This window comes from Hylobates moloch, unplaced genomic scaffold (assembly GCF_009828535.3).
Source record: "Hylobates moloch isolate HMO894 unplaced genomic scaffold, HMol_V3 SCAFFOLD_11, whole genome shotgun sequence".
NCBI lineage: Eukaryota > Metazoa > Chordata > Mammalia > Primates > Hylobatidae > Hylobates > Hylobates moloch.
The window spans coordinates 14702731-14714904 of record NW_026652286.1 but is presented as its reverse complement, the minus strand read 5'-3'; the positions used below and the strand labels follow the sequence as shown (position 1 = coordinate 14714904).

The window sequence follows — 12174 nt, the reverse complement described above, 5'->3', positions numbered from 1 at the left end:
GGGGTCCGATGCCCTAAAATAACCTAGTGAACTGTTCCCAGACTCGCCTTATTCTTTTAGGTCTCCTTTCCTCTGCTCAAACTTACACTTACTCCCTTTCCACAGGCTGAAATCTTACCCTTAAAATAATCAGACACATGAGCAAAAGCCATGTATTAACAGATGTTCATTGCACCATCCAGCAATGGAGGACTGGTTAAAAATATCACAAGATTTATCTCTGCAATGGAATGTCACGCAGCAAACTGATGCTAATATACGATGACTGACAGGCAACCACCATATTCAATGAAGAAAAGCAGAATATGAAAGCGTTTTACGTATATATACTTACCACTTTAGCATCCTAATCCGAAAATCCAAAATCTGAAATGCTCCAATGAGCATTTCCTTTGAGAGTCATGTCAGTGCTTAAAAAGTTAGATTTTGGAGCATTTTGAGTTTTGGAACGTTTAGGTTTTTTTTTTTTTTTCTCTCTTGTGGCAAAGTCTTGCTCTGTCGCCCAGGCCGGAGTGCAGTGGTGCGATCTCGGCTCACTGCACCCTCCACCTCCCAGGTTAAAGCGATTCTCCTGCCTCAGCCTCCGGAGTAGCTGGGACTACAGGCACGCGCCACCACGCCCGGCTGATTTTTGTATTTTTTCTTTTTCTTTTTCTTTTTTTTTTTTTTTTTTTTGAGACAGAGTCTCACTCTGTCGCCTAGGCTGGAGTGCAGTGGCACAATCTCAGCCCACTGCAAGCTCCACCTCCTGGGTTCACTCCATTCTCCTGCCTCAGCCTCCCAAGTAGCTGGGACTACAGGCGCCTGCCACCCTACCCGGCTAATTTCTTTGTATTTTTAGTAGAGATGGGGTTTCACCGTGTTAGCCAGGATGGGCTCGATCTCCTGACCGGATGGTCTGGATCTCCTGACCTCGTGATCCGCCCGCCTCGGCCTCCCAAAGTACTGGGATTACAGGCATGAGCCACCGCGCCCGGCCTAATTTTTGTATTTTTAGTAGAGAAGAGATTTCACCATGTTGTCCAAGCTGGTCTGAACGCCTGACCTCAAGTGATCCTCCCAACTCGGCCTCCCCAAGGACTGGGATTACAGGCGTGAGCCAACGCGCCTGGCCCAGATTTTTGAATTAGGGATACTCAACCTGTATATATATATATATATTTTTTTTTTTTTTTGACACTGAGTCTTGCCCTTTCACCCAGGCTGGAGTGCAGTGGTGCGATCTCGGCTCACTGCAACCTCTGCCTCCTGGGTTCAAGTGATTCTCGTGCCTCAGCCTCCTGAGTAGCTGGGATACAGGCTCCTGCCACCACGCCGGGCTAATTTTTGTATTTTTAGTCAAGACAGGATTTCACCATATTGGTCAGGCTGGTCTCGAACTCCTGGACTCAAGCAATCCGTCTGCCTTGGCCTCCCAAAGTGTTGGGATTACAGGCGTAAGCTATGGCGCCTGGCCCTCATTTTTTCCAGTGTTTTTAACAAATATGGAGATAAAAGTTTAAATAATAATGCAGTGAACACCTGTATACCTACCACCTTGATTAACATTTTAGTGTGTTTGCTTTATATGTATGTATTTACATACATAGTTTTTTTTTGGCAGGGGGAGCCAGATTGTTTTTTATTTTTATTTTTCTGCCTAGAGTCTTTAGTATTACAGTTTGAGGTTTTGTCCACAGAATAATATGAAAATAAATTACAGACATTGTGACAGTCCCAAAATAGTCTATTTGTGTTTTCTGTGAATAATGACATTCTCTTCCATATTCACATAAGATACAAAGGGGCTGAGTGTGGTAGCTCACGCTTGTAATCCCAGCACTTTGGGAGGCCAAGGGGGGAAGATCACTTGAGCACAAAAGTTTGAGACCAACCTGGGCAACATCGCATGACCCCTCTACAAAAAATTTTAAAAATTAGCTGATTTTGGTGTTGCATGTCTGTGGTCCCAGCTGCTTGGGAAATGGGAGGATTGCTTGAGCCCAGGAGTTAAAAGTTGCAGTGAGCTATGATCACACCACTGCACTCCAGCCTGGGCAACAGAGAGAGACCCTGTTTCAAAAAATATAAATTGATAATTAGAAAAAAATCATAAATAGGCCGGGCATGGTGGCTCACGCCTGTAATCCCAGCACTTTGGGAAGCTGAGGTGGGTGGATCACAAGGTCAGGAAATCAAGACCATCCTGGCTAACATGGTGAAACCCCATCTCTACTAAAAAATACAAAAAAAAAAAAATTAGCTGGGCATGGTGGCGGGCACCTGTAGTCCCAGCTATTGGGGAGGCTGAGGCAGGAGAATGGCATGAACCCATGAGGTGGAGTTTGCAGTGGGCTGAGATCTCGCCACTGCACTCCAGCCTGGGCGACCGAGTGAGACTCCGTCTCAAAAAAAAAAAAAAAGAAAAAAATCATAAATAGAAAGATTTGCTCACAATAGCAATAACGACTATAAAACATCCAGGAACAGCTCTTTTCCTGGTCACCTGTGACTTCCCAATTGCCAAATGCAGTGGTCAGTTTTAGTCCTCTTTATCTTATGGGATTCTACCAGCAGTATTTGATGAAGTTGATCACTCCCTTCTTTTGGAACCTTTTTTTAAAAACACACACACGCAACAAAGTCTTAACAATGAAAATAAAAATAAATAAACAAGGTCTTGCTTTTGTTCAGGCTGGAGTGCAGTGGCACAAATCATGGCTCCCTGTGGCCTCAAGCTCAAGCAATCCCCCTGCTTCAGCCTCCCAACTGACTAGGACTACAGGCATGCACCGCCGTGCCCAGCTAATTTTTAAGTTTTTTGTAGAGATGAGGGTCTCGCTTTGTTGCCCAGGCTGATCTCGAACTCCTGGCCTCAAGTGATCCTGTTGCCTCAGCCTTCCAAAGTGCTGGGATTATAGCTATGAGGCACTGTGTCCGGCCTGGAAACATTTTCTTCACTCAACATCCAGAACACAAGTCTATTGGTTTTGCAACTACTTTTTTGCCCACAATTATGTAAGTGTGTTTGTGTGTGTGTGTGTTTCAGCCAACATCATTCATAAAACAAATACTACACTATTAACACATATATTGCAATATTTTTGTGACTATGAATTTTGCCAATTGCAGTGTTTCCATGAATCCCCCAGGTGGCAGACAAATACAATTTCCATCTAACAATTAAACAAACTTGGTAAGAACATTGCTTCCTTATCATGAATCCTTCAGAAATATTAATCAGAATTTTAGAATACAGTCCATTTATCATATGATTAAGAAACTGACTTCTAATAATTTACCTGAGAGTTTTATTAGAAACATAAATGGAAATTATTTAATTGGTGAACATTGTAATTAAACACTCTCAAAAATACATATTTTATGTGATTCATCATCCCAAGTGCTTAGAAATGTATCTGCTGGCTATCAAAACCAGTTTTGGAATTTTCTTTGGAATCTGAAAACAAAAATCAACTAAACATCACTTATAATAAAGCAAAAAGCTCTTAACCAACTGATGGGATTTTTATTTTTTATTTTATTATTTTTTTGAGACGGAGTCTCACTGTGTCGCCCAGCCTGGAGTGCAGTGGTGTGATCTTGGCTCACTGCCACCTCCACCTCCCGGGTTCAAGCAATTCTCCTGCCTCAGCCTACCGAGCAGCTGGGACTACAGGCTCATGCCACCATGCCCAGCTAATTTTTGTATTTTTAGTACAGACAGGATTTCACCATATTGGCCAGGCTGGTCTCGAACTCCTGACCTCATGATCCACCCGCCTCGGCCTCCCAAAGTGCTGGGATTACAGGCGTGAGCCACCGTGCCCGGCCTGGGACTTTTAAAATTCTTTGGAGATTTCTACGGTTATTTCTTATTTAAAACTCATGCATGTCATAGTTAAAACTGGTCATAAAAGGCTGGGTGTCTGTTCTACTTGATATAATATATGCACTTGCTATAAATACATTGTGTACTCTCCCCTCCTCATTCTAACAGCTGTATTTTCCTAATGTTTCTTTATATTTTGATCTATTTTACAGAAAACGTTAACATGCCTGTGACTACAGCTATGTAGAGGGACGGGCAAATATTTTAACAGCTTATGTGAGAGGGACACAAATATATCTGGGATTTTATTTTTAAAGTATGTATAGCACTTCCAAATAATGAATTCCTCTGTAACATGAGGAAACTGACTGGAATGACTATTGACTCATCTTCAATTAGAATGTTGGTTAAACACGTCTTACAAACATTTCCTAAATTTAATTGACTCTATTGCTTGAGTTTAAAATTATTTGAAAAATAAAATAACTGGAGATAATCGGTTGAAAGGCATGAGCATTACTAAATTATCTTAATTATTCTAAATGTTTTTAAAACTTTCTTAAATCATCAAAATATTAAAACAACATTGGAAAAAACAGAGAAAAAAGCTAATCATAATCTCATCACTTTGAAAAACTATTTTTATTTCTCATAGTCCCTTTTTGTCTTCAATTACATGCATACCCTTTTGTCCATTGTAGTAAATATTAGGCATATATAATTTTTATTAATGTAGAGGGCTATTTGGGGTTTTATTTTATTTATTTAGAGACAGGAGTCTCACTCTTTTGCCCAGGGTGGAATGCAGTGGCACGATCATAGCTCACTGCAGTTTCGAACTCCTGAGCTCTATCAAGGGATCCTCCTGCCTTGGCCTCCCAAAGTGCTTGGATTACAGGCGTGAGCCACCCTACCCCGGCCTATTTTTGCTTTTAAAAGATGTGGGACCTATGCTAACTAGTATGACATAGACTCTTCTGCCTCCTGTTGTCCTCCTAAGAGAAGAAGCTAAATACCTCTGTGTAGGGTGGACACTTGAGTCAGAATCTACCCAGTAGATGCACTCCACACTGATGAATTAAACAGTCTAACGTACTTAAAAGATTAATGCTCAAAGGAGAGAAAGAGAGAATATGTGGACACTGGTGTAGTCAGTCCTAGAATTGCCTTGGCTATGAAATGGCTTGTAATTTTAAACCATAGATGTCCTTATGGTGGAACCCTTTTTCTCTAAGACTGAATGAACGTTTGTTCTTTGGAACCCAAAGTGTCACACAACCACATTTTGACAAATTATTAATTCATGTCCTCTTTCCTTTTCTTTTTCTGTGTTCACTCACCTTTTGTGTGGGCCTATTCACCTAATGATTCATTAGAAATAGAAGTAATTTTTAAAACCAGAAGTAATTTTTAAAAACAGAAATTTTTACCAACTCTGAAAACAACTTGGTGTTGTTTAAAAGTAATGAATATGTTAGAACTTTCCTTCCACAAGTTTCATTGTTATTCTTTATCCTGGAAATTATATAAAGGATTTATTCATTTTCTAAGAGAGAAATCTATAATTCCATAAATTTACATGATTTAAAATGCCATGTCTGTTTTCAGTACATGAACTTGACCCACAAAGGCCTCTCAGTAAAGTGTGTGTGCCTCATAATCTTTGGTGTGATAATACTCTGCACAGTAATACAATACTACTTCTATACTCTGTATGGTGACTTTCATCCAAAGACTCTTCTAAATTCCTTTTATGAGGCAAAAAACACTTAGACTCTATGATGGTCATTTTATTGTTTACTATTAATAGTACACAGAGGATGGAATGTGCTATCTCTGGCACGAAGAGTTCTGCTGGAAGTTTAGAGAGAATAAAATGTCTTCATACTTCAGCAACCAAAGAGAAAACACTTGTGGAAAAGAGAGCAAGTAAAGTTCCAAGAAGTATATATTATCTCTGTGCTGGTTAGTTGGAACTCTTTGTCAATGAGGTCATAGTTTTTAATTCCAGTGTGGCTCATTTATCTCTACTAGTTTCCTTAATCATAACATGCACCCCTGACCCTAGCCAACTGCTTGACAAGGGTCTCTTCTTGAGCAAAATGGGGCCTAAAAAGAGAATGAAATGATCTGTGCAAATCCACCACTGTAATTGGAAAAATAATTTAAAATGTCCAATTAACAATGAATTTATAGACTCATATTTTCATCTAGACCTAGTTAGCAGTCATATACAGTAGTCTGTATACATAGGAACTGCCTATGTATACAGAAATAAAACAATTTGGCCAGGCACGGTGGCTCATGCCTGTAATCCCAGCACTTTGGCAGGCCGAGATGGGTGGATCACGAGGTCAAGAGATGGAGACCAGCCTGGCCAACATGGCAAAACCCCGTCTCTACTAAAAATACAAAATTTAGCCAGGTGTGGTGTCGGGTGCCTGTAATCCTAGCTACTCGGGAGGCTGAGGCAGGAGAATGGTTTGAACCCAGGAGGCGGAGGTTGCAGTGAGCCCAGATCATCGTGCCACTGCACTCCAGCCTGGGTGACAAGAGCGAGACTCTGTCTCAAAAAAAAAAAAAAGAAAAAAAATTTGTTTGAAGCACATCAAATCCTACAGTAGTGAAGAAAAAATAATAATTTTTACTCCTTTGGCTACCTTGGTCACATAATCACTAGTAAAATAATTTGATGCCATCTATGTGTTGGAAAGGATGTAATATATTCCTTAGCATCTAACCTGGAAATACAGCTATGTGAAAATTGGTTGATGACTATTGCTGTAGTACTATTCAACAATAAACCTGCCGGGCGCGGTGGCTCACGCCTGTGATCCCAGCACTTTGGGAGGTCGAGGCGGGAGGATCACCTGAGGTCAGGAGTTCGAGACCAGCCTAACCAATATGGCAAAAACCCGTCTCTACTAAAAATACAAAAATTAGCTGGGCATGGTGGTGGGCGCCTGTAATCCCAACTACTCGGGAGGCTGAGGCAGGAGAATCGCTTGAACCCAGGAGGCGGAGTTTGCAGTGAGCCGAGATCGTGCCATTGCACTCCAGCCTGGATGACACAGCGAGACTCTGTCTCAAAAAATAAATAAATAAAACAGTAAACCAAAATGTAGGCTTTTCAGCAAACTAATTGAGTAATGATTTTTCTCTTAAAGGGAAATCCTAAAAAGAAATTCACTAAGGAAGTCAAATAAAAGAATGTACAATTTTTATACTTGACAAAAACCAACAAACATAACCTGCTGTATTAGAAGTTTTTTGTTTTGGGTTCAAATTTTTGTGTAGGTATATATTGACATACAAGAAATTAGTCACATTGTGTCACTGTATGATCCTCACCTATAAAATAATTTGCCTTCACATTTTGGGAATCTAAGTCTTGTGAGTGACAAGTTTGGGGACAGTTTCTACTGTCTTCTTACTCCTACTTGCACCAGGGACCATTACCATAGCTCTTTTTAGAAAGGAGAAGTAGTTGTTTCTTCTTCTTGCCTCATGAAAGTTCCATATGCCCCATTCTTCATCATGTCTGAAAATGTAAGTAGAATTGTTTAAAAGCCTCATGTTTAAATATTTAATCTGCAAACCATTATTGAGGTCCTGCTCTGTATTTTGAATCTTTTGTACACTGTGATTCAAATATAAGCGGCATACAGCCTCTGCCTTCCAGAAACTCGGTGTAGATTTAAATGCCTAGTTACTAAATTCCTTTAAAAAATAAATAAATTCGGCCGGGCGCAGTAGCTCACACCTGTAATCCCAGCACTTTGGGAGGCCAAGGAGGGCAGATCATGAGGTCAAGAGATCAAGACCATCCTGGCCAACATGGTGAAACTCCGTCTCAAATAAAAATACAAAAATTAGCTGGGCGTAGTGGCATGAGCCTGTAGTCCCAGCTACTCAGGAGGCTGAGGCAGGAGAATCACTTGAACCTGAGAAGTGGAGGTTGCAGTGAGCTGAGATTGTGCATTGCACTCCAGCCTGGCGACAGAGCAAGACTCTGTCTCAAAAATAAATAAATAAATAAATTCTAGACTTCACTTTCATGAAGGTATTTAAACATTAGGGTGCAACTATAAAACATTAGGATGCAGCAGTAAGTTTGCCAACAATGTTAGATTTTTAAAATATGAAGCTGTCAATTGTCCCCAAATTGATCTATAGTTTCAAAGCAATTACAATCAAAATACCCGCAGATTTTTTTTTAAGGATATTGATGAGCTGATTCTAAAATCCATATGGGAAAAGAAGAACAAAATTGGAGGTCTTACACTACCTAGTTTCAAGACTTATTAAAACAGTGCCACACTGTCCAGTGTCCTGGACACTTTGTTGTTTTGAAGACTAGTCAAGTGCAGCAGTGAGAAGGAAGGAAAGAGAACAAGGAGTTCAATCTGTAACTGACTGTGAACAATCGAGATAACTCACTACCTTTGGACCAGCCCTGGACACTTTGGAAAACAGTTTGTCAGTCTCTTACAAGGTTAAACATATACTTACCATATGACCCATCAATCCCACTCATGTATTTTTCCAAGATGAATAAAAATGTGTGTTCATATTAAAACCCATACACAAATGTGCATAGCAGCTTTATTTATAATCTCTAAAAATTGGAAAAGAAACCAAATGTCTTTCAATTAATGTTGGATAAATTAATTGTGGTATCTATATAATGAAATACTATTCAGCCATTAAAAGGAATAACTATTACATGTAGAATAGTATAGATGAATCCCAAATGCATTATGCTTAGTAAAAGAAGCCAGACTCAAAAGACTACATACTAGTTTCTTCCATTTATATGACATTCTGGAAAAGGAAAAACTGTAGGGTTGGAGACTAGATGAGTGGTTGCTGGGGTAAGTATAGAAGGAGTATTTTACTATGAAGGGACAATATGAGAATGTTTTTGGGTGGTATATGTATCTTCACTGTGGGGCATTTCCAAAATTCTGGCCAGGTGCAGTGGCTCATGCCTGTAATCTTAGCACTTTGGAGGCTGAGGTGGGTGGATTGCCTGAGCTCAGGAGTTCAAGACCAGCCTGGGCAACATGGCAAAACCCCATCTCTACTAAAAATACACACGCAAAAAAAAAAAAAAACCTAAAAAAAAAATACAAAATTCTATGCATTTGTTAAACTCATAGAGCTATACACCAGAAAAGAATGAATTTAACTGTGTATAAATTTAAAAATACTGGCCAGGCACGGTGGCTCATGCCTGTAATTCCAGCACTTTGGGAGGCTGAGGCTGGTGGTCACTTGAGGTCAGGAGCTCGAGATCAGCCTGGCCAACATGGTGAAATCCCATCTCTAATAAAAATACAAAAAATAGCTAGGCATGGTGGTGCACGCCTGTAATCCCAGCTGCTCGGGTGGCTGAGGCAGGAGAATTGCCTGAACCCGGGAGGCGGAGGTTGCAGTGAGCCGAGATCGTGCTACTGCACTCCAAACTGGGCAACAGAGTAAGACGGTGTCAAAATAAATAATTAATTAATTAATTAATTAATTAATAAAAATACCAAAGAACCAAAACATCCATTGACAGATGAATGGAGAATATTATCCAGCCTTAACTAAGAAAGGATTTCTGTCATATGCTATCACATGGATAAATCTTAAGAACATTATGCTAAATGAAATACATCATCACAAAAAGACAAATACTGTATACTTCTATTTATATGAAGTATCTAAAGTAGTCAAAATCACAGAAACAAAGTAGAAAGGTAGTTGCCAAGGGTATTGATGGATAGAGGAAGGGATAAATACTGTTCAATGGGTATAGAGTTTCAGTTTTGCAAGATGAAAAAGTTCTAGAGATTTATTTCACAACAATGTGAATATACTTAACACTACTGAACTGTACACTTGAAAATGCTTAGTGTTTTTAATGTTACATGTTTTTGCCACAACAAAAAATATAGAAAAGAAGAGTTAACTGAAAGAAGTTTAATATAAGGCAGATATTAATAGAAGTGTGGGCAGGTGTTAAAGAGAACATCATAGTTTGTGAAGCACACAGGACTGGCATCGTCAGCCAAAAGAGTAAGAGGAAGGATCCAATACTAGGATCTGGCAGGAACTATGGCTATGGGGAAGAACACTCAGCAGAAGCTGTGTCCCTGGGTAGAGGAATGCAGCTATTGCCCAACCTCATGATCAGAACCCAGACAGAAGCTGGGAGGGCCAGGGAGCCAGAATAATGCAATCCATAGAGGGCAGCGAGGGCTTTGCAGCATGGCTGTGGTGAGCAAATGGAGGATAGGTAGCATAACCTCTGTATCAATAAGGTTTCCTTGGTGCAAGTATCAGAAGCCTACTCTGGCTAACTTAAATAGGAAGAGCTATAGGGGAGCTCACATGAATCCAAGAAAAGGCCAAAGAAACATATTGAGAAGACCAGGACAGCTTTGGAGATGGCAAAATAGAATTTTTAGATTGTCTCTTCAGGGTATTGTTGCCAGAGCGAATAATCTCTATTAATGTCATTTTGACCCTTGTATACAGAATTATTTGTTTTTTCTCTCCAAGTTTTTTTATTATAAAAATGTCAAACAAACACATAGAAAAGTTAACAGAATAGTACAATACTGATATAGCTTCTACCTAGTTTAATACTTGTAAACATTTTGCTATATTTCCTCTTACTCTCTATGTGTGTGCATATACACTTCATTTTTTGCTAATCTTCTTGGAAATAAGTTGATGACATTCTGATACCTTAGCTCTAAATATCTTAGTACAGGTCTCCTAAGAATTAGGACAATCTTTTACAAAACCACAATACATTGTCATCTAAAGAAAATTAGCTATAATTTCATAATATCATCTAATCTGCAGCTCATATTTAAATTTTGCCAATTGCTCTGGTAAGATGGGTTTTATCTGTTTGAACAAAAATCCAATCAATTTTCCCATTTTTTTTTTCTTCATGATATATGATTTGTTGAAAAAGGCAGGCCAGTTGTTTTACATTCTGGATTTGTCTTTTTTATTTCCTCAGGTTGTCATTTAATTTATACCTCCATTCCTGTTTCTCTTAAGTTGAAAGGTAGCCCTGGAGGGTTGGTAATAACACTTGAGAGGTAATATTGTATACTTTGTATTGCATCACATCATGAGACACTTAATGTCAGTGCTGAGCTTGATCAGTTGATTGAGGTGATCTGCTCAGGATTTAAATTTCAGGGAAGTTACACACTGAGTATAAGGCAACTATAATTGTTGTATTCATTTATTTATATTTTTATTTTTTGAGACAGGGTCTTGCTTTGTCACCCAGGCTGGAGTACAGTGGTGCAAACATGGCTCACCGTAGCCTTGATCTCCCTCGCTCAAGCAATCCTCCTGCCTCAGCCTCCCAAGTAGCTGGGACTGCAGGCACACACCACCATACCTGGCTAATTTTCGTGTTTTTTTTAAAGACAGGGTTTTGCCATGTTGCCCAAGCTGGTCTCAAACTCCTGACCTCAAGAGATTCTCCCACATCAGCCTCCCAAAATGCTGGGATGACAGGCATGAGCCACCAGGCCTGGCCAATTGTTGTATTTAAAGAGATTAACGAGAAACTAGAAGACAGATCTGAAGAAACTCAGAATGTCATCTGGAAAGTAAAAATGGTGGAAACTATGAAAGAGAGGGTAAGAAATTTGGAGCATAGAGTAAAAAGCAAAAATACGTCTAAGCTGGGTGCAGTGGAACACATTTTTAATTCCAGCTAGTAGGGAGGCTGAGGCAGGATAATTGCTTGCACCCAGGAGTTCAAGGCCAGCTTGGGCGATATAGCAAAATTCCATTTCTTAAAAATACACACACACACACACACATGCGTGCATGTGCACAAGCATCTGATTAGAATTTCAGAAACAGATAATGGAATTAAGAAGAGGAATATTCCAAAAATACAATGGCTGAAAATTTTCCAGGTTAGTTTTTGTTTTTGTGTTTGTGTTTTTGAGACAGAGTCTCACTCTGTTGCCCAGGCTGGAGTGCAGTGGTGTGGTCTCGACTCACTGTAACCTCTGCCTCCTGAGTTCAAGCTATTCTCCCACCTCAGCCTCCCGAGTAGCTGGGACTACAGACATTCACCACCACGCCCAGATAATTTTTTGTATTTTTGTAGAGATGGGGTTTAATGTTGTCCAGGCTGGTCTTGAACTCCTGATCTCAGGTAATCCGCTCACCTCGGCCTCCTAAAGTGCTGGAATTACAGGCATGAGTCACCATGCCTGGCCAATTTTCCAGTTTTAATGATAAATATCAATCTTTGGATTGAGAAAGCCCAATGTACTTTTCGATACATTAATGTAAAACTGCAGAACACCAAAGAAAAAGAGGACTTAAAA

The 12174-nt window shown here is 39.8% G+C and overlaps 1 pseudogene; it reads left to right on the top strand.

Moving 5' to 3' along the window:
* The window catches only part of LOC116477273 (small ribosomal subunit protein eS24-like), a 72402-nt pseudogene that overhangs the window by 1106 nt on the left and 59122 nt on the right, over positions 1–12174 (top strand).